We start from the raw sequence: 22,689 nt of genomic DNA on the forward strand, positions 1-22,689 counted from the left end.
GGGAGCCTGACAAGATATATGGAGGGAGTCTGCTCTGTACTCCTCCACTCCTGGGGAAAGGCCTCCACTATCTGATTAGCATTCAGCTAGTACCCAGACTGCATCAAGAAACTCTGCTGCTCCACACACCACACCATACCCCCTCCCTTACACCTCTCTCTCACTCTCTCTCTCTCGGCCCGCTCTCTCTCTGTCTTGCTCCCTCTCTCTCTCTTGTTCTCTCTTGTTCTCTCTTGCACTTCCGCTCTCTTGCGCTCTCTCTCTCTCTCTCTGCATCATTCTGCTGGACTGGGAGGACCCTCCAATACAAAGGGAATGCTGTGCAGGGGTCCTCCGGTCTCCAGGATGAAGGTAAACAAAATTCCATCTTCCTTGTTTTTACAACTTGGCTGAACTCAGAGATTATTGTAGGGGTTTTTAAAAAGCAAATCTATACTTGTTGGTCTCACTGGGTTCTGCATGCTGATTTTACCGAGGATCCTCATCACGTAACTGCTGTGGGAATATCAGTGTACTTATATGGGAAACATGCTACAGCATAATACAGTGTCTTTGAAGATTTCCCTCTTGTCCTGTTAGTCTATTAGCATTACTGAATGACTTAACACTGACTCCCCAGAAAGATAATGTGATAAATTGATAGGTGAACAGGTGTTTATATACATATGTTGATGTATTGTTGTTTTTTACGAAAAGGAGACTTTATGATACATAAAGACAGTGCTGTTACAGTTGATCATGAGATGAGCAATTCCCTACTTAGACCGTCCTAAGGTGGGGCAGCACCTGTAGCTTATTGAAACTTTGGATTTGTTACTATTCTCTGTTGTATTCTAATTCTATTTTTGAATCGTCCTTTTTTTTCAGTCTTGCAAAGCTCTCCATCTAGTTCTGGTCTTGGTTGTGCTCTGATGCAGTAGGGTTGGGGTTGCAGTATTTCAGCATTTCATGAATCTTGATTTATTTTTATTTTCACATTATAACATGACCATCTCATGATTGTGGAAATACTTAGATTAAAACAGTGTGAAGTTTCTTTGTCACTTTCTCTAAACATTTCGAGGTGTCTGAAAATAATATTTATTGAAAGAAGTGTTGTAGCCTTGAGATTATAATGACGTTTGTGATTAGAGCCTTCATTTCCTCAGCGCATCCACAATTTCCCATTTATTCAAAGGAAAATTAATGAAGCATATCCATTTTTCAGAAGGAAATATTCCATCCACAGCCCACTATTCTGACAAAGGGTGTGGACATGGATTGATGATACCCACTTGGATATACAAAACTAATACAAATATACAATTAATTTGTTCCCGAGACAGTTGTTTTTCTAGAGTTAATTGGGAGAGCTGTCTATTGAGTTCCAGGCCGCCCTCCCTCCCTGTTCTCTGCAGACGTTGGCCCAGGTGTAACTATGATGCCATTACCCATGGTCTAGGTCAGTCAGTACAAGGTAATTCATCAGAGTAATGAGGGTTGAAGGCTAAGACGGGGACACAGAAGGCACTGACACTACAGGGGAGCTAACACGACTCATAGATACGCAGCACATCATTATCGTAGCTTTCATTACTCACACACGCCCCATAACATCACCAGGGATATGGCCTTGTATAATTATAGGGATTACCAATCAAGAACAGGGCAAGAGCTGCAGGCACTGGTGGTGCATCCTTACATCCCATTAGTGATGAAGGGTTATGCTTTCAGGATGCCTAGTGTACAAAACATGCTCTTTCCATGACATGGACTGACCAGGTGAATCGAGGTAAAACGCTATGATCCCTTATGTTGTTAAATCCACTTCAATCAATGTAGATGAAGGGGAGGAGACAGGTTAAAGACGGATTTTTATGCCTTGGACAATTGAGACATGGATTGTGTATGTGTGCCATTCAGAGGGTGAATGGCCAAGACAAAATATGTAAGTGCCTTTGAACGGGGTATTTCGATTTTTTAAACATTTAACCTTTATTTAACTAGGCAAGTCAGTTCAGAACAAATTCTTATTTACAATGACGGCCTACCAGGGAACAGTGGGTTAACTGCCTTGTTCAGCGGCAGAACGATAGATTTGAACTTGTCAGCTCGGGGATTCGATGCAGCAACCTTTCGGTTACTGGCCCAACACTCTAACCACTAGACACCCTGGGTATGGTAGCAGGTGTCAAGAACTGCAGCGCTGCTGGGTTTTTAACGCTAAACAGTTTCCTGTGTGTATCAAGAATGGTCCACCATCCAAAGGACATCCAGCCAACTTGATACAACTTTGGGAAGCATTGGAGTCAACATGGGCCAGCATCCCTGTGGAAGGCTTTCGATACCTTGTAGAGTCCATGTCCTGACGAATTGAGGCTGTTCTGAAGGCAAAAGGGCATAGGGGAGTGCAATTCAATATTAGGAAGGGGTTCAAATGAAATCAAATGTTATTGGTCACGTACACATGGTTAGCAGAAGTTAATGTTAGAGTAGCGAAATGCTTGTGCTTCTAGTTCCGACAGTGCAGCAATATCTAACAAGTAATCTAACAATTGCACAGCAACTACCTAATACACACAAATTTAAGTACAGGAATGGAATAAGAATATATACATAAAAATATATGGATGAGCAATGACCGAGCAGCATGATGCAATAGATGGTATAAAATACAGTATATACATATGGGATGTGTAATGCAAGATATGTAAACATTATTAAAGTGACTCGTGATCCATTTATTAAAGTGGCCAGTGATTTCAGGTCTGTATGTAGGCAGCAGGTGCTCTGTGTTAGTGATGGCTGTTTAACAGTCTGATGGCCTTGAGAGAGAAGCTGTTTTCCAGTCTCTCAGTCCCAGCTTTGATGCCTTGTTCCTAATGTTTGGTATGCTCAATGTATATCAGAGTAACGCTATAACAAGATCCTAGTGACATGGGCACGGTTCAAAATAGGTTTTTGACGTGGTTTTGATATAAGACTGTTTCTCCTAACATGTTTCAGAAGTACGTTTGGTACTGTGCTAGTAGTATTTGACATAATGACATAATATGTATTAGGAAGAGCTGCCATTGTACTATATCAAAGATTACTTACACATTACTTAAACATGTAGTGGTTGAAGGTAAATGACTGCGGGTGTCCCTTACTGTGTAGCCATTGCAGTGAATGCAGTGGGTGATGTCATACATTTGCCTGCCACAGTGCCTTTCAACTGTGTAAAGAGCAGGAGAATAGACACTCCGCCCCCACACCTCGACACCTGGCTTCCATCATGGATGCCAGACAGGTAGCTGGGTTGTTCCACCAATTCAGTGCCTTTTGAGACGTGTAACTTGGTGGGGGAAAAACTTTTGGCTTCACCTAATTTTAACATTCCGTCACAAAGAGCACGTTTAACATAATAAAAAACAAGCTTTCCCATCTCAAGAGGTTAAATAAACAAACGACTATAGTAAGTGCCTATTAAGTGCCAAATAAAGTAACAGGGTTGATCATAACAATCGTAAAAATATTTTTAAAGGAATATTTTCACCATATTAAAATGAGAGTTCAGTTATCGTAACAGGGTTGACCTTAAGGATATGCCCATTTTTTCCCATTTTCACCTAAAATTATATACCCAAATCTAACTGCCTGTAGATCAGGACCAGGATATGCATATTCTTGATACCATTTGAAAGGAAACACTTTGAAGTTGTGAAATGAATGTAGGAGAATATAACGCATTAGATCTGGTAGAAGATAATACAAAGAAAACAGCATGCATTTTTTGTACTTTGTACCACAAAGTATTATTTCAGCCTGGGTGCAATTTAAATGTTGACGTGTACGTGCAACGTTTTAGACTGATCCAATGAACCATTGCATATCTGTTCAAAATATTGTATCAAGACTGCCCAAATATGCCTAATTAGTTTATTTGAGTCATATGTTATGTTAGCTTAACCGTCCCGTGGGTGGAGGACCGAATCTGTAGAGGTTGAAATTAGTTTATTTTTTAAATTTGAACCTTTTTTTACCTTTACCTGAAAGACAGACAGTAAATGAATCACTAATCACATGAAATAAATAATAATCTTCAGAAATTACTTTGTCAAAGCAACAACATAAGTGGAGCTTTACAATGATGTGGAAAACTTTGAGAAATATTGGGGTTACATTTTCCTGGAAGTCATAGTGGGTGCACGGGGGGAAGTGTCAAAATGCTGAATCTTGGCTCTTTAGCAAGTCTTTATTAATGTAAAAAATCTGCTTTATTGAATTCTCCATGTGATTCATATTAAAGGGCACTTAATTGAATATAACAGGGTTTTAAAATGCATATTGGTTCACATTCTCTGCTTAAAATATTAAAGGGACGCAAAGAGGCACTCATTTCGTGGAATGACCCAGCTCTCTGTTATCCTTTGTTCTCCTTTAGGCTTTTTAAGCATCCCCCTCTATTCCCTGGGCTAGATCAAGGGGAGGCAGACACAAGCCCTGATAATTATTTTTGTGGTGTGCAGAGAGGGTTATGAACCAGGAAAATTATTCAAAGTTAGGTAAGGTAATTAATTGTGTTCTAACAGAGAAACACTATTAGCATAGTGTAGGATATGTAATCTAAATTGGCTGTACTGCGTTTGGTGGTCATCGTTTATTCGTGGATATTAATGAACTTGTGTTAATGAATGATAAATACTGTGGTGGGTGTTAATTATCCTGTGTTCAGGGGTTGATGCCAAATGAGCCTGTGTTGTCTGGTAACTGCCATCTGTTTGTAGGTAATTATCATATGTTGGGAAGGAGGTACAGTGCCACTGTGTGAGTGTGTTCTACAGCCCACGGTAGTAAAGCATACATGATCCCTGTTTAGCGGCGGTTGATCCAGGAGAGATGACAGGCTCAGCAGAAAAATGGAGAGACACTCCTCTGGGTCCAGGCTGATTTATGAGAGAGAAAGGGAGGGAAAGAGAGAGCCAGAGGGCCCATCCACCCCATTCTTCCAGGGCCCTCCCTTACAGTGCACAACCAGTCACTGATAGAGGGAGCTGAGAGGTACCATCACTCAAGCGATGCAGCATTTTCTCATCTGCATATAAACGCATGGGAAATTCACTCCCTGTTCTATGGCAGAAAGTCCTGAGGTGGTGGGTAGAGCAATCCCTATAAGGTTTAAAGATCGGCTGAACTCCCCGATTGCACGTGTTTTTCTGCAATATTTGCATCATGGTTTGATGTGGGTGTGTTATGTTCACTATATCTTACACATGCAGTTATTGTTGTTTGTCCCCCTTGAGTCACGGTAGCAACATCTCGCCCTCAAAATAGTCCGAATGAATCAAGTTCATTAATGAAGATACATCAAGAAATCTGTAATGGAGAGGTCTTAGTTGCACAATTTTCGATTTAGGTAAGGTGTTTGTTTTTTCTCCAGTATTTTGCAAGTAAAAAAATGTGTGTGAAAACGAGTAATTCACTGCAGACAGTTGTGTGTCAGCTGCTGCCGCACAGGATTGATTTCTGAGAACACGTCTACAACTTCATCAGCAAGCTGTCAAAACATGATAAATAAAGCAGAAGCCATACACTGTTTTAACAGTAACAAAAATACCTGGCTTGGTAAACTCCATCTCTGTGTTTGACAACGTAGCTAGCAGGCACATTGAGCAGGCAGGCCATGTGAGCTAAATCCGTTTTTAAGTCACTGGCAAGTGCTAAAGAACTTCAGTGTTTTTACAACTTTCTCACCATATTTTACTGGTGTGTGTCTGTCTGGCAGTATTTCATGTTAATCATATCACAAAGCAGGTTGTGGTGGGACACAAGATGCTCGCCAATGGGTTTTGAATTTTGGAATATTGACAAGTGGCAGTTGGGGTACAAGTGTGCATTGTCAAAAATGGTATTTTGCCCAAAACAGTGGCAGACTGGTGTGATCCCTATCAAACACATAATCAAGTGGCCACTCCATAAAGGGCTTAGGGGCCAAGTGTTCTTTCAACGTAACATTGGCAACGTGTTGTCTTAGGTAAACAAGTACGAGGTGCTGGTCTGTCTCACTGTCTGTAGGTTCTGCCATACGATTGGTATAGAACACAATCAGTGCAGCTGTTTCTCACATAGGTGTTCCATGTTAGTGGGCATGATGGTAACCAAGACCCAACCCTCAAATGTCCAATACCTTTAGGAATGTAACAGCTTCCACAAATCCCGCAAATATCAATTTAGGAAGATACTGACTTTATGGCCCAAATTTGTCTATTTAGTCCATTTTTACACTAGAATAAATGTTTCTGACTATCGATGAAACATATGCCGTTTTCAACCGGAGAATTCACTTTTTTAGTACAGCTGCCCTTTAATGAAATGCAGCCGCACTGATATAATCAAAGTGGTTATGCATACAAAGGAGGTTGGATGGCCACTGGAGAAATATAAACCAGCCAGGGCTTATGATTTGAACTCAACAAAATCACATCACAGACAATAATAAAACACAGCTTTATTCCACGAGCCTAGTGGAACCCCTAGCTCTATCTACTTCAAAGAGCCTCCTCCCTGAACCTCAAACACACACACAGGGTCAGTTGGAATCAAAGCGTATCGATCCTGTGTCGACGGTTACAACAACTGGACGCTTCAGTTATGCATACCGATGTCACCAAACCTTCGCAGTGCAAGGATTCTAATGGTGTGTGTAGTTCATTTAAGTCTTAAACAGACAGATATGAATGGGATTGGTGAGTGGAGGAGGATAAGTGGTACCATGGTAATGGTCAGTGATGATGAAGACAGATAGTCTATGACCTATATTTAGTTGATGATGGTTCTTCTGCCTGACTGACTATTTGTGGGAGTAATCCTCTTTTGAGCAGAATTATATGGCATGGGGATTAGGTATATTCCCCCCTCTGTTCTGTGTGGGTCATCTACTCTCCAAAATGTTCTAGCAGACAGCAGCAGGACAGACCAACTGGTCCTCTCCAGGGGTGGGCCCTCCTGCCTGGCCACAGGGAGGGGCTTAGGGGGAATCACCCACGTCACAGCTGTGCAGTTAGGGCAGAACTCCATTTTAGGACTACAGCAGAAATCCTACTACACCATGTGAGAAGCATATACACATTTCATCGTAAACAGTTATTATACAGGGGTTGTATGCTGATTGCAAAAGAGCGCCACCTACTGGCGGTGGACTCCGATAGAGGTGCCGGTTTAGATACAGTTGAAGTCGGAAGTTTAGTCATTAAAACTAGTTTTTCAACCACTCCACAAATTTCTTGTTAACCAACTATAGTTTTGGCAAGTCCGTGAGGACATCTACTTTGTGCATGACACAAGTAATTTTTCCAACAATTGTTTACAGACATTTACATTACATTTAAGTCATTTAGCAGACGCTCTTATCCAGAGCGACTTACAAATTGGTGAATTCACCTTCTGACATCCAGTGGAACAGCCACTTTACAATAGTGCATCTAAATCATTAAGGGGGGGTGGTGAGAAGGATTACTTATCCTATCCTAGGTATTCCTTGAAGAGGTGGGGTTTCAGGTGTCTCCGGAAGGTGGTGATTGACTCCGCTGTCCTGGCGTCGTGAGGGAGTTTGTTCCACCATTGGGGGGCCAGAGCAGCGAACAGTTTTGACTGGGCTGAGCGGGAACTGTACTTCCTCAATGGTAGGGAGGCGAGCAGGCCAGAGGTGGATGAACGCAGTGCCCTTGCTTGGGTGTAGGGCCTGATCAGAGCCTGGAGGTACTGCGGTGCCGTTCCCCTCACAGCTCCGTAGGCAAGCACCATGGTCTTGTAGCGGATGCGAGCTTCAACTGGAAGCCAGTGGAGAGAGCGGAGGAGCGGGGTGACGTGAGAGAACTTGGGAAGGTTGAACACCAGACGGGCTGCGGCGTTCTGGATGAGTTGTAGGGGTTTAATGGCACAGGCAGGGAGCCCAGCCAACAGCGAGTTGCAGTAATCCAGACGGGAGATGACAAGTGCCTGGATTAGGACCTGCGCCGCTTCCTGTGTGAGGCAGGGTCGTACTCTGCGGATGTTGTAGAGCATGAACCTACAGGAACGGGCCACCGCCATGATGTTGGTTGAGAACGACAGGGTGTTGTCCAGGATCACGCCAAGGTTCTTAGCGCTCTGGGAGGAGGACACAATGGAGTTGTCAACCGTGATGGCGAGATCATGGAACGGGCAGTCCTTCCCCGGACAGACAAATTATTTAACTTATAATTCACTGTATCACAATTCCAGTGGGTCAGAAGTTTACATGTACTAAGTTGACTTTGCCTTTAAACAACTTGGAAAATTCCAGAAAATGATGTCATGGCTTTAGAAGCTTCTGAAGCTTCACTTGAGTCCGTTGGAGGTGTACCTGTGGATGTATTTCAAGGCCTACCTTCAAACTCAGTGCCTCTTTGCTTGACATCATGGGAAAATCAAAAAAAATCAGCCAAGACCTCAGAAAACAAATTGTAGACATCCACGTCTCTGGTTCATCCTTGGGAGAAATTTCTAAACGCCTGAAGGTACCACATTCATCTGTACAAACAATAGTACGCAAGTATAAACACCATGGGACCACACAGCCGTCATACCGCTCAGGAAGGAGACGCGTTCTGTCTCCTAGAGATGAACGTACTTTGGTGCAAAAAGTGCAAATCAATCCCAGAACAACAGCAAAGGACCTTGTGAAGATGCTGGAGGAAACAGGTACTAAAGTATCTATATCCACAGTAAAACAAGTCCTATATCGACATAACCTTGAAGGCCACTCAGCAAGGAAGAAGCCACTGCTCCAAAACCACCATAAATTAGCCAGTCTACTGCACAAATTAGCCAGTCTACTGCACATGGGGACAAAGACCGGACTATTTGAATAAATGTCCTCTGGCATAATGAAACAAAAATATAACTGTTTGGCCATAATGACCATTGTTATGTTTGGAGGGAAAAGGGGGAGGCTTGCAAGCCGAAGAACACCATCCCAACCGTGGAGCACGGGGTGCCAGCATCATATTGTGGGGGTGCTTTGCTGCAGGAGGGACTGGTGCACTTCACAAAATAGATGGGATAGAAGGAAATGTATGTGGATATATTGAAGCAACATCTCAAGACATCAGTCAGGAAGTTCAAACTTGGTCGCAAATGGGTCTTCCAAATGGACAATGACCCCAAGCATACTTCCAAAGTTTTGGCAAAAAGTACAACAAAGCCCTGACCTCAATCCTATAGAAAATTTGTGGGCAGAACTGAAAAAGCATGTGCGAGCAAGGAGGCCTACAAACCTGACTCAGTTACACCAGGTCTGTCAGGAGGAATGGGCCAAAATTCACAATATTGTGGGAGCTTGTGGAAGGCTACCTGAAACGTTTGACCCAAGTTAAACAACGTAAAGGCAATGCTACCAAATACTAATTGAGTGTAAACTTCTGACACACTGGGAATGTGATGAAAGAAAAAAAAGCTGAAATAAATCCTTCTCTCTGCTATTATTCTGACATTTCACATTCTTAAAATAAAGTGGTGATCCTAACTGACCTAAGACAGGAAACTTTTACAAGGATTAAATGTCAGGAATTGTGAAAATCGGATTTTAAATGTATTTGGCTAAGGTGTATGTATGTAAAAATTCCAGCAATGGCATAGTAATGGGCTAGCACACAATAGTAATCGCTATAGTAGCGTTAGCGGTGTTAGCACCCCATTCTTCCAGGGCCCTCCCTTACAGTGCACAACCAGTCACTGATAGAGGGAGCTGAGAGGTACCATCACTCAAGCAATGCAGCATTTTCTCATCTGCATATAAACGCATGGGAAATTCACTCCCTGATCTATGGCAGAAAGTCCTGAGGTGGTGGGTAGAGCAATCCCTATAAGGTTTAAAGATCGACCACCTTAGTTTTCAGTTTAGTGCCTCTGGCAGAGGAAACAACAGCCACAGCATCTGTCTGTGAAAGTCCAAGTCAATCTAATTCTGACAGCAAACTTTTATCCCATTATAATAGCAGGTTATTTATCACTCAACAATTCCACCCAAGGAACTCTCATCAATTAAGATGAACGAGGATTATGACAGGGTTGCTTCAATTACCTGTCATTTTATCATACAAACAGCTAAAAGATTACAGTGTTTTTAGGTGCTATTATGAAACATTCAAGGTACAGTGGAGTGTGGAAGCCTACAGTTGTATTTGACAGTACACTGCCTGTTGCATCCTCCTGTGTGTAAAATCACTCCATCTTTGAGAGGAAACTGGAACAGCACAGACAGTCTGCAGTAACTCACCTGTCCTGTGTGACACTACAGAGCCCCTGCTCCTGAAAACCCATCTCAAAGTGTTAAAAGACCAGCAGCACCTCTGAGCTACCTCTCCTCCTGCTGTCTATTGTAGAAGTACAGCAGCTACATCCACTTCCACTTTGACCTAAATCAACGCATCTGTCATAGAGGCGGACTACCCACCTCCCACCCTTCTTCCCCACAAGTCCCCCATCTGCCAGCCTCTATTCTTCCTCCCCATCTCTGGTCTCTGCTCTCGCCTCATTTTCACTCTCACTCCATCACGCACACACAAACACGGAGATCAGCGCAGCGGTGTGTCTCTCCCTCCTGCCGGGGGGGTGGAGCTTGTTGTTGCAGAGAGGCTGGGTGGACGCTACCATACCATTGTGAATGTGGTGGGGTGGGCGTGATCAGGGATAGGGAGCTCCTCCTTTGATGAGTGGGGCGGATAACAGGCACAGACCCTAATCTGAGCCGTATACTGGAGCTGGAGGAAGGCATCCTCTGTGTTACTTAACTACCGTAGGCCCCGGTCCGGTTTGACCCCTTTCATGGGTTGCTTTGGTCTTTATCAAAAGGAGGAATAACTGTTTTGATGCCAACTCTGGTAAGATAACAGATTTCTGCATTCTCATCTCTTGATTTTAAAATAGATTCTGACAAAACATAATTCATGGTGTTTTCACCCGTTAAAACACAGAGGAAAAGGCTGTAGATGCTATCTCAAAGAGCCCTGCGCGTTTCAGAAAACTTTTTATATCTCAAAACATAAATCATCACAGGGGTGTTTTTGAGAAACCTTAAAAGATAAGCTAATGCAGTAAACAGTGTACATAAATGTAAAACCAGTCTTCAAAATGAATGAGGAGGACCATGCATTTTTAACACGCGAGCATGAAACTCCAATTTCATCAAGATAGATTACGGGTGACATTACACAATCAATAGATACAGTTCAGATGCACTTTGCCCTGAAATGTATTGATGCATCAATGTAGCATTGCCGATGAAAATGTATTTGATACCACTGTAAGAAATCATGACCAGAATAGCAAGGATGCGAAAACAAAGTCTAAAGGGAGATACATCCATTGACCTTTTCTTGTACTGTAATTTCACAAAGATACTCATGAAAGGTGGATTGCCATAGATTCCAGCACGATTCCTTTTCACGGTAGTGTGCATTGAAAATAGCTATGGATGAGAGCATTTCGAACCAGGAGTTTGTTGATGTGTTCTATGCTACTTGGATCACAGAAGTGATTTGATGCCGCGTCTAAATGGGTGTAGGTTCGGCTGCTCTACTTAGCTGGGCTGTACTGAGAGAGTGTGTGTGAGAGAGTGTGTGTGAGAGAGTGTGTGTGAGGGGGCAGGGTTCTTGCTGCACTGGAAAGGAACATGTGGTACTTATCCATAATAAATGTCTTGCCTACGCAAGCCAAAAGCCAAGCGTGGCGGTGTGTTACCGTCTTTAGATCCCACAGCCAGAACCGGCCTGTTAGCACGTCATCCCCCTCCTAACGAGACAACAGCCAGAGATCCCACTTCCATTCTACCTTACCCTGCTGTCACGAGGAGAGTGTTGACAGATGGGAGTGGAATGGGACACCCATCATAAGGACTCTCCATGCCAGGTCACAGAGGCCAGTGGGCCCAGAGGGTCCTTAGGTAATTCAGTCAGGTTTTTGTCTCTATTCCACATGAATCTTGATCACGATCAGACAGAAGAGGTTATGTGGGTAACAGCTACATGAAATCGTCCAGAGCAATAGCTCCAACTTTTAGATGTTGACAGGGTCACTGAGATGATAATATTTGTAGGATGGTTGTGTGCTTTGAGATAGGGCTTATATGGTTTGTACCAATACAGTACATAGTCTGGCCGGGGAAATGTGTGTTTGATCAAAATAGACAGGTTGATTGGAGACTCCATATTGAGCAATAGGACAAATCATCAATGCTTTGCTGCTACAAGTTCTGTAGTTAACTTAGATGCCCAAGGGAAATCACACAATCCAAGGTCTACTTTCACTCTCACGATTTCTCCACTGTTGGTCGATATAGGGACAATATGTTGATTCTAAAAACTGAAAATACCAGGACTATGGTAAAATCATGAATACTATATGAATACTTCAGGCATAAAGTAAAAACCACAAACAAATAGAACTAAATAGATCAATTTGAAATATTCATAGAGGTCATTTCAGGTCAATCTATTTTGTTTATTGTTCATAACCAAATAGCTGAATTAAAAGCCAAATACTTACACAATGCTTTTTGACTGTACCAGGGGCATTATGTGGTTAGTTCAATATACTGGGGGTTGAGAGCCAGGACCAGTAGTTTGTTTTTAATGTGGGCCCTCCCACAGTAAGTGTCTGATAGAGGGAGTAAAGTGACTGACATGTTATGCTAATGCTTGTACACATACAAAATCACTTCCTGCAATCAACGCAGAAGAGTCATATCCGTTCATATCCATTCATATCCATTCATATCCATTCATATCCATTTTCAATGAAAAGTGGACAACTAAAAAGCTACACTAATGATGCTATACATTAGAGCTCTATCCTCTAAATCATCAAAACAATTCAAAATGGTTGAAACTGTACTCGCATGCTAATTGCTTAAGAGTCTATTGATGCTATTTAGTTGTGCAGCCGAGAGGTTTGGCGGCTGAAAATACTCTTGTACAGACTGTCCCTCAGTATGAATCTTTAATATGCTGCACTTTAAAGCATCTCTCTCTCTCTCTCTCTCTCCCTGTCTCTGTCTCTCTCTCTCTCTCTCTCTCTCTCTCTCTCTCTCTCTCTCTCTCTCTCTCTCTCTGTCTCTCTCTCTCTCTCTCTGTCTCTGTCTCTGTCTCTCTCTCTCTCTTTCTCTCCCCTGCTCTGACACTCTCCCACGTTTTCTCTTCCTTTTCATGCCCTTTCTCTCTCCGTAGTCTCATCGAACACCTCAAAGGTGTGTTTTGGCGCTTTGTAGTTACATTTTATCTGTTGACACCATTCCTAATGTTTCTCATAATTTAAGTACATTTTCACAATTACAGCAAAATGGTCTTCCAGAACAATACCGGCAATAAAAAAGAACATCACAATGTGCTTCCTGAGACCTGTCTCAGAGAAAGTGTCTCTTGCTGTAGGATGGATGGTTACAGGAGGCAGTAAATAGAATGTGGAGTCAGATGCCAGTGTTCTAATATGTAACCATGAGTTACAGAAGCACAGCGGCACTTCTCCTAACGACACGGTAGATCTCCCACTTCATCTTAAACCCACGGCTCGGCTGGCATCACTGAACCTCTTCCAGCAGACCCTCTGTTCTCGCCTCCGCTCTCCCTCCCCGGGTCACAAAGGCTGTTCAGACCCATATTTCTCATAACATAATGTCTCGCAGCTCAGGCTTCCCAAATGATTCGTTGGATTTTAATCGTCAACAATTTGAATGTTAGCTGCCAAGGCATATTGGTCATAGGAGACATGTCCTATGTGTGCCTGAACATGCACATAGTGATTCGTCTCTCCCTACAGCCGCTGCTGTGGGACAACATATTAATAATCATGACGACTTAGGCTGTTATCTCAGATTGTAATAATACTATAGTAATAATAATTCATACCCCTTGACTTATTCCACATTTTGTTGTGTTACAGCCTGGATTCAAATGAGATATTTCTGTATTTCATTTGTAAAAAAAAAAATCTAAAAACCATATTTTCAGTTTGTCGTTATGGGTTATTGTGTGTAGATGGGTGAGGGAAAAAACGATTTAATCTATTTTGAATTGAGGCTGTAACCCAACAAAATGTGCAATATAAAATAAAAGTACAAATAAAAACCACACAGGAACTATGATGTGAGTTAAAGAAACACGATAATGCGAGTATATACAGGTCAGTGCCACTACCTTGTTCAATGTGCAGGGGTACTGGAGTGGTTGAGGTGGGTTTATACATAAAAGGTGACTGGTTGGCTACATTGTTTACATGTACTGTATGTCCTGCCTCCTGTGCTGAAGCATTGTTCACACAGCAATGTCATTGGGAGACTTGTTGAATGAGACTGATGAGACTGCCCGGAAATGAACAGTGGTTTCAATGAGCAACAGGATATGAGATCCATCCAGTAAATTCCAGTTTATCCGTAAAACGGTGCTCATAGCATTTTCCCTTCCTACTGGTACTGTGTTTTATGTCTTATAAGTGTTTTATAACTAGGGGCCAGAGAGGGAATCGATAACAAAACATTCTTGAAGCTAATGTGTGATCTGCTTTATGTGCCTTGAAACAAAGCTGTACACACTGCAGGGCCAAGTGCTAGATGTTGGCCTCCCCCTTTCCGTTTAATGGACCTCTCATTTTTATTTATCCCTCTCCATTTGCCAGCACACTGCCATCCCTCAGTCTGGCCCCTGACTGGCACGACAGGCCTTTAAAGAGATGCTATATTCTCCTACCTACAGATGTAGGATCTTAATTTGAGCCAGTTTGCTACAGCAGGAAAATAATCCTGCAGCAATAAGGATAATGTGAATTATTTTGTAGATTATAGTTAATGGACTTTTTCATAGGGGTTGATACATTTTACATCAGGGAAAATCAAATCTGACATTTTTTAATGTGCACAAAGCAAGGTTCATACAGAAAGAGTTTGTTGAGATTGGTGTGGAAGAACTTGACTGGCCTGCACAGAGCCCGGACTTCAACCCCATCAAACACCTTTGGGATGATTTGGAACGCCGATTGCGATCCAGGCCTAATCGCCCAACATCAGTGCCCGACCTCACGAATGCTCTTGTGGCTGAATGGAATAAAGTCCCTGCAGCAATGTTCCAACATCTAGTGGAAAGCCTTCCCAGAAGAGTGGAGGCTATTATAGCAGCAAAGGGGGAGGACCAACTCCATATTATTGGCCATGATTTAGGAATGAGATGTTTGACAAGCATTTTGGTCGTGGAGCGTATCTCGGATATTTACTATACCACCTAAACAGTGACAGGGTAGCCTAGTGGTTGGACTAGTAACCGGAAGGTTGCAAGTTCAAATCCCCGAGCTGACAAGGTACAAATCTGTCATTCTGCCCCTGAACAGGCAGTTAACCCACTGTTCCTAGGCCGTCATTGAAAATAAGAATTTGTTCTTAACTTACTTGCCTTGTTAAATAAAGGTAAAATAAACATCTTCAAGGCATGTATAAGAATGTGTCTGTATCTCACTTGTATGTGAGACGTTGATGAAATACAAGTAACTGCCAAAATAAGGGAAACACCAACATAAAGGGTTTTTAAAAGCCAGAACAGCTTCAATGCACATGGCAGAGAAGATTCTACAAGTGTCTGCAACTCTATTGAAGGGATGCGACACCATTCTTACATGAGAAATTCCTTCATTTGGTGTTTTGTTGATGGTGGTGGAAAACGCTGTTTCAGGATGCGCTCTAGAATCTCCCAGAAGTGTTCATTTGGGTTGAGATTTAGTGACAGAGACACAGACATTTTTTAAACCCCTCAGACGCCTCTTTCAAAGTCAGAGATCTCTTGTCTTTTTATTTAACTAGGCAAAATCATTTAAGAACAAATTCTGGGCCTCCCGGGTGTCGCAGTGGTCCAAGGCTGCTGTGCCACCAGAGACTCTGGGTTCGAGCCCAGGCTCTGTCGCAGCTGGCCGCGACCGGGAGGCCCATGGGGTGGCGTACAATTGTCCTAGCGTTGTCCGGGTTTGTGAGGGTTTGGCCGGCAGGGATATCCTTGTCTCATTGTGCACTTGTGACTCCTGTGGTGGGCCGGGTGCAGTGCATGCTAACCAAGGTTGCCAGGTGCACGGTGTTTCCTCCAACACATTGGTGCGGCTGGCTTCCGGGTTGGAGGCTCGCTGTGTTAAGAAGCAGTGCGGCTTGGTTGGGTTGTTTTTCTGAGGACGCATGACTTTTGACCATCGTCTCTCCCGAGCCCGTATGGGAGTTGTAGCGATGAGACAAGATAGTAACTACTAGTAATTGGATACTATGAAATTGGGGAGAAAAAGGGGGTAAAATGCCTGGGTGTGAACCCAGAGTCTCTGGTGGCACAGCTAGCGCTGCAATGCAGTGCCCTAGACCACTGCGCCACCTGGGAGGCCCCTTGAAATCTGTTTTTAACTAGAGTATTAGTCATTGCCTATATTCGCAAAAAGCGCACAATGATGTAACTACACTGAAAAGCACGTATTCTGTCACGTTCATGAGGAGAGACAGACCAAGGCACAGCGGATGTAGAGTTCTACATATTTATTATAAAGTGAAACAATAACTCAATAACCTAACAACGAAACGTGACTCCGTGGTGCACATGCACAAAACACAATATAATAACCCACAAACACAGGCGGGATAAATGCTACCTAAATATGATCCCAATTAGAGACAACGATTACCAGCTGCCTCTGATTGGGAATCATACAAATCACCAACATAGAAAAATAAACTAGAACATCACATAGAAATAAGGAACTGGAATACCCCCAGTCACGCCCTGACCTACTACACCATAGCGAAAAAAGGGCTCTCTATGGTCAGGGCGTGACATAATCTTCCCTTTATAATTACAATTACTTGAGCATCAGATCTCAATCTGATACACCAGATGTTTGATTCAGCCCTCATTAAGACCAAAATAAAGAGATACGTATCACTAATGGAGAGCACAGTGAGACCCCAATTAGTGAGAAAAGGGGATGAGAAGAGATGACAGGACAACCAGTTACACACTCTGACGTGAAGACAACTCTTTCAACTTGTGAAAAATTACAAGACATCATTAACTGTTGAGCGAGACGTTTCAAATGAACTTCAGAAGCATTAAAGTACTGCATCTCTTCGAACCAAACAAACGTCATAGTCATAATAGTAGAGTATATGTAGTGTCCTCAGTATTTTTCTATGGTCTAGTAATAGATAGAGTCAAAGTCATAGATATAGATACTGTATATATGGCTTGAGAAAGAGTGCTTACCAAATGTAAGAAGCACAGGTTGGCGTTATGTAACACCCAGCTGGGCATGACATCATCAGAGAGAGAGAGAGAGAGAGTGAGAACCACGGCAGGACGGGCGGGGCAGTGACCTGAAACCCTCAGGATCATGGGAGAAGTGCTGCCCTCTGACCAGAGCAAGAGGGATGTTCATATGAGACATTGTTTCGATGAGATAAGTTACGAATGGCCTCCTATGTCACCTTTCAGGGAAAGATTTCACATTTCCCAGGTTACATTTCTACTGTGTTATCCTCCTTTCCAGACAACTAATGCCTAGATTAGATCCAGTCAAGAAGCAGAGATGTCAACATGGTCTCATAAAACCGGAGAAAGGAGAAAGGCAAACCAAGGAAATGGAGGAGGGTTTCTTCATTCAACCAGACATTCATTTCCTTCTCAAACACATCAATAAAAGCCAGGTCTCCTCCTGCTATCCTTCAATCCTGACTTTATCAGTGCTGTGTCCTGCATGCCACAGTGAGGGTCGTACTATAACCGGGCAAGGGAGGATGGAGTACTGATTTTAAAAAAAACATATTTGGCCCTTTTTCTCTGCCGCTGAAAAAGTAATCTAAAGCTTTTGGAACAGCTCTGGACGGAATGCAATTTCTGCAGTCTTAAGCAGGATTAAATTGCGGCTTGCATCTGTCGATCTCAATGGCTGATTTCTCTCTCTCTCTTTCACACACACTCGCTCTCCCTCTCTGCATTAGTGTAAGGGTGTGGCCCTTCCCTGTGGAGAGAGAGAGAGAGACAAAGAGAGAGATGGAGAGGTGCTATTGACCAGCCTGAACACAGATCAGATCAGCCGGGGGGCTGGCTGAGGTTTAATCTCAGTGCAAGGGGATTACAGATTGTTCATTGTGTATGAACACTGCACAGCACGTACTGCATGTCATTTAGTTCCGGCCAACCGCCGATCTCATTGCTCAACATGTATTCCATCAAGCAATGCCAATAATCACCATGACTCACATCCTCTCATGTCTTCTTGGTTTGATTGAATAGGGGTCTGTTGGGCCTGTCAATTAGCAACTAACCTCTCAAATTAACTTTTTGAAGCTCGTTACAATTGAGAATTGTACAAACTGAGAATTCTATCATGAAATGTGATGCCTTTCTCCCTGTTCCTGAATATGTCATGTACGACATAAACTAAACTAACTAAACTTTTCCTCGAATAACAGCTTGGCATGTCAAGGTCAGACAGAAGGGTTGTTACAGAGGTTGCTATTATTACAGGTTCAGCAATTACGTAAGTGTACCGCAGGCCTGGCGCAGCACCCAGGTGCTCTTCGCCGTACTCGAGCTCCCTAATGGTTCTCCTGTGTCTACCTGATTACCTGCATTATAGCCATCTCTGTTCCTTTGATCACTGGAGTAGTCATGATGTACTACCGTCTCAGAAATAACCACCTCATCACCATACACTCCTTAGAAACACAGAACCAGCTATATGAAGGGAGACGATAAGGCACTGAAAATGAACCGCTGTGCAGATCCAGGCGAAACCGGAAGAAACCTGACTCCAGAAGCAAAGACCACTTCTACCAGGTTGACCCAGATTTATGCAAAAGCACCTGCAGTCTCCCTCAGATGTAGCCTACGCAGGCGGACGCCAAGGGAGTGACGGTCCATAGCCTCGGTAGGTTGGTATGAAGAAGGCATGTCGAGGAAGGTAAAAACCTAATGGTTACAGATGCATCTGATGCAGGCTGAAATCGCTACATCATCTCATTACGTGATTGATTGAGGGCAGAACACGTCTTTCCTTTTGTCAAGACGCCAGACGATCAAAATCTCTGCCCAGGCGTAGCCTGGTGACTCATCTTGCATAGCTGATAACATTACGGTGTTACGATGTTATAGAGCCCAAACAAAATGGAGCTCTTGCCGCAGAGACTATTGGCATCGCCGTTGTTACTCAGAGATCTGAAGATCAGGTTGTGACTCGTGCCCAGAATGCCATCCTCAGGATATCTCTACCTGGTGTTGTCATGGTACGCCACACGCTGTGCCAGGAAACAGAGGCTGTGCCCACCAATGGGGATACACAGGGGGGGGGGGGGGGGGGGGCTGGCATACACTCACAGACAACAGACAGGAAACAAATGGTGTTGCAAGGCAAGCATCAATGTAGTGGTAATCGGGTCCAGTTCAGTTCGATCAAATTGCCTTCACAACAATGTCTGGTGGAGAAATACTGTAGGTGGCTGTATGAGTCTATCCCGTCTGTTTGCTTATGCCGGCTTCGCCAAATGTAGTAAATCTATGCCTATATGTGTTAAATATTGAGATTTTACCGAAAAGGAAAAATAATACATTTTAGTCTGTAGCCTTGAGAGTGTCTGCCTCTCTGAATTACTCTGTCAGAAGACACCACAATATATAACAAACCTCATATTTCACGCTCAAATTCTCCTGATGAGCATAGAGCTCATGAAGCTGAAATGAAAATACATTTAGCTGGATATTCCCCTATGATTTAAGTGAGCTCCTTATTCTCTTCTCCGCTGTCTACACATGCACACACACACACACGAACACGCGCCCACACACACACACCTTTCCCGAGTTGCTGTTAATGAAGCAGAACCAGACTTCCAATCCCACTGTACACAGTAATCAGCATCAAGGTCATCAGTAATGGCCCTTTATTTTCCACCATGCTCTCCTTCACTATAGAAAGGCATTTTCTTTCTGTTCCTGGAAGGAGGCCTAATATGCGTGAAACAATGTCTGTGTAAAGAAACTTCTCGTGTCTCTCCTCTCCTCCAAATAATGAGCTTCGGATGTTTTGAAAGCAAAGATCAGAAAGCGAGATCAGTTCGAAAAACATCCGTTCAACTAAATAGCACAGGACTGGGGTGGGCTCACTGCTCCTCATCACATCTTTCTTGCAATTTATTGCTGTGGACCATGAAAGATTCAAAAAGCTATGTATTACTAACACCCACTCTCCAACAACAAGGAAGAAAGGACAGATAGGGTTGAGTAGGAATGGTTTCAGAGGAAAGGAAGAACACATTGTTACAATGTCGCTAACACAATTCCCACTGTGGAAGCCTGAATCCTGATATCCACTGGTGACCTGGCAGGAGAAACTGCAGACCACGCAACTGAAATGTTCAGTGAACTATAACACAAAGTACCATGATGTACTTTTTTTGTAATAGTGTCTATATGCCTAAAAACAATCTCCATTCAGGGTCAATCACAGGACAGTAATGAATAACACACCACCGTGTTTTGATCATCACTGTGGTTACTAGTCTGCCTTCTGTAAATGTATACAATGTTGCTGCTTACAACATAAAGCCTATTTATTTTGTATCGTTAGTGAAAAGGAACCCCTGTTTGAGTAGCACATCTCTATGCTACCTGCAAAATGTTCTACCTCGTTCAAGGAACGATTCGATTCCCATGGACAGCCTCCTGTGTCAAGCTTTATTGTGTCCTCTCCTGGTGCTGCTAGCCGAACCCCTCCAGGGCTGTGTCCTCTCCTGGTGCTGCTAGTGGAACCCCTCCGGTGCTGTGTCCTCTCCTGGTGCTGCTAGCCGAACCCCTCCAGGGCTGTGTCCTCTCCTGGTGCTGCTAGCCGAAACCCTCCAGGGCTGTATCCTCTCCTGGTGCTGCTAGTGGAAACCCTCCAGGGCTGTGTCCTCTCCTGGTGCTGCTAGTGGAACCCCTCCAGGGCTGTCCTCTCCTGGTGCTGCTAGTGGAACCCCTCCAGGGCTGTGTCCTCTCCTGGTGCTGCTAGTGGAACCCCTCCAGGGCTGTGTCCTCTCCTGGTGCTGCTAGTGGAACCCCTCCAGGGCTGTGTCCTCTCCTGGTGCTGCTAGTGGAACCCCTCCAGGGCTGTGTCCTCTCCTGGTGCTGCTCGCCGAAACCCTCCAGGGCTGTATCCTCTCCTGGTGCTGCTAGTGGAACCCCTCCAGGGCTGTGTCCTCTCCTGGTGCTGCTAGTGGAACCCCTCCAGGGCTGTCCTCTCCTGGTGCTGCTAGTGGAACCCCTCCAGGGCTGTGTCCTTTCCTGGTGCTGCTAGTGGAACCGCTCCAGGGCTGTGTCCTCTCCTGGTGCTGCTAGTGGAACCCCTCCAGGGCTGTGTCCTCTCCTGGTGCTGCTAGTGGAACCCCTCCAGGGCTGTGTCCTCTCCTGGTGCTGCTAGTGGAAACTCTCCAGGGCTGTATCCTCTCCTGGTGCTGCTAGCCGAACCCCTTCATGGCTGTCCTCTCCTGGTGCTGCTACTGGAACCCCTCCAGGGCTGTGTCCTCTCCTGGTGCTGCTAGTGGAAACCCTCCAGGGCTGTGTTCTCTCCTGGTGCTGCTAGTGGAACCCCTCCAGGGCTGTGTCCTCTCCTGGTGCTGCTAGTGGAACCCCTCCAGGGCTGTGTCCTCTCCTGGTGCTGCTAGTGGAACCCCTCCAGGGCTGTGTCCTCTCCTGGTGCTGCTAGTGGAACCCCTCCAGGACTGTGTCCTCTCCTGGTGTTGCTAGTGGAACCCCTCCAGGACTGTGTCCTCTCCTGGTGCTGCTAGTGGAACCCCTCCAGGGCTGTGTCCTCTCCTGGTGCTGCTAGTGGAACCCCTCCAGGGCTGTGTCCTCTCCTGGTGCTGCTCGTGGAACCCCTCCGGTGCTGTGTCCTCTCCTGGTGCTGCTAGTGGAACCCCTCCAGGGCTGTGTCTTCTCCTGGTGCTGCTCGCCGAAACCCTCCAAGGCTGTGTCCTCTCCTGGTGCTGCTAGTGGAACCCCTCCAGGGCTGTGTCCTCTCCTGGTGCTGCTAGTGGAACCCCTCCAGGGATGTGTCCTCTCCTGGTGCTGCTACTGGAACCCCTCCAGGGCTGTCCTCTCCTGGTGCTTCTAGTGGAACCCCTCCAGGGCTGTGTCCTCTCCTGGTGCTGCTAGTGGAACCCCTCCAGGGCTGTCCTCTCCTGGTGCTGCTAGTGAAACGCCTCCAGACCTGTCCTCTCCTGGTGCTGCTAGTGGAACCCCTCCAGGACTGTATCCTCTCCTGGTGCTGCTAGTGGAACCCCTCCAGGGCTGTCCTCTCCTGGTGCTGCTAGTGGAACCCCTCCAGGGCTGTCCTCTCCTGGTGCTGCTAGTGGAACCCCTCCAGGGCTGTCCTCTCCTGGTACTGCTAGTGGAACCCCTCCAGGGCTGTCCTCTCCTGGTACTGCTAATGGAACCCCTCCAGGGCTGTGTCCTCTCCTGGTGCTGCTAGTGGAACCCCTCCAGGGCTGTCCTCTCCTGGTGCTGCTAGTGGAACCCCTCCAGGGCTGTATCCTCTCCTGGTGCTGCTAGTGGAACCCCTCCAGGGCTGTATCCTCTCCTGGTGCTGCTAGTGGAACCGCTCCAGGGCTGTATCCTCTCCTGGTGCTGCTAGTGGAACCCCTCCAGGGCTGTCCTCTCCTGGTTCTGC

The 22,689-nt window shown here is 44.8% G+C and overlaps 1 protein-coding gene across 2 annotated transcripts in view; it reads left to right on the forward strand.

Moving 5' to 3' along the window:
• Nucleotides 1-280: 280 nt before the first annotated feature.
• The window catches only part of sv2bb (synaptic vesicle glycoprotein 2Bb), a 38,595-nt gene continuing 16,186 nt past the window's right edge, over nucleotides 281-22,689 (forward strand). The window contains exon 1 of one of the 2 annotated variants that reach the window (XM_064930217.1): nucleotides 281-351. The gene's annotated coding sequence lies outside the window, so the exon portion shown is untranslated. Of the gene's footprint in view, nucleotides 352-10,693; nucleotides 10,863-22,689 lie in introns of those variants that run through there. The other variant, XM_064930216.1, reaches the window with a different exon arrangement.

Source organism: Oncorhynchus masou, chromosome 22 (assembly GCF_036934945.1).
Source record: "Oncorhynchus masou masou isolate Uvic2021 chromosome 22, UVic_Omas_1.1, whole genome shotgun sequence".
NCBI lineage: Eukaryota > Metazoa > Chordata > Actinopteri > Salmoniformes > Salmonidae > Oncorhynchus > Oncorhynchus masou.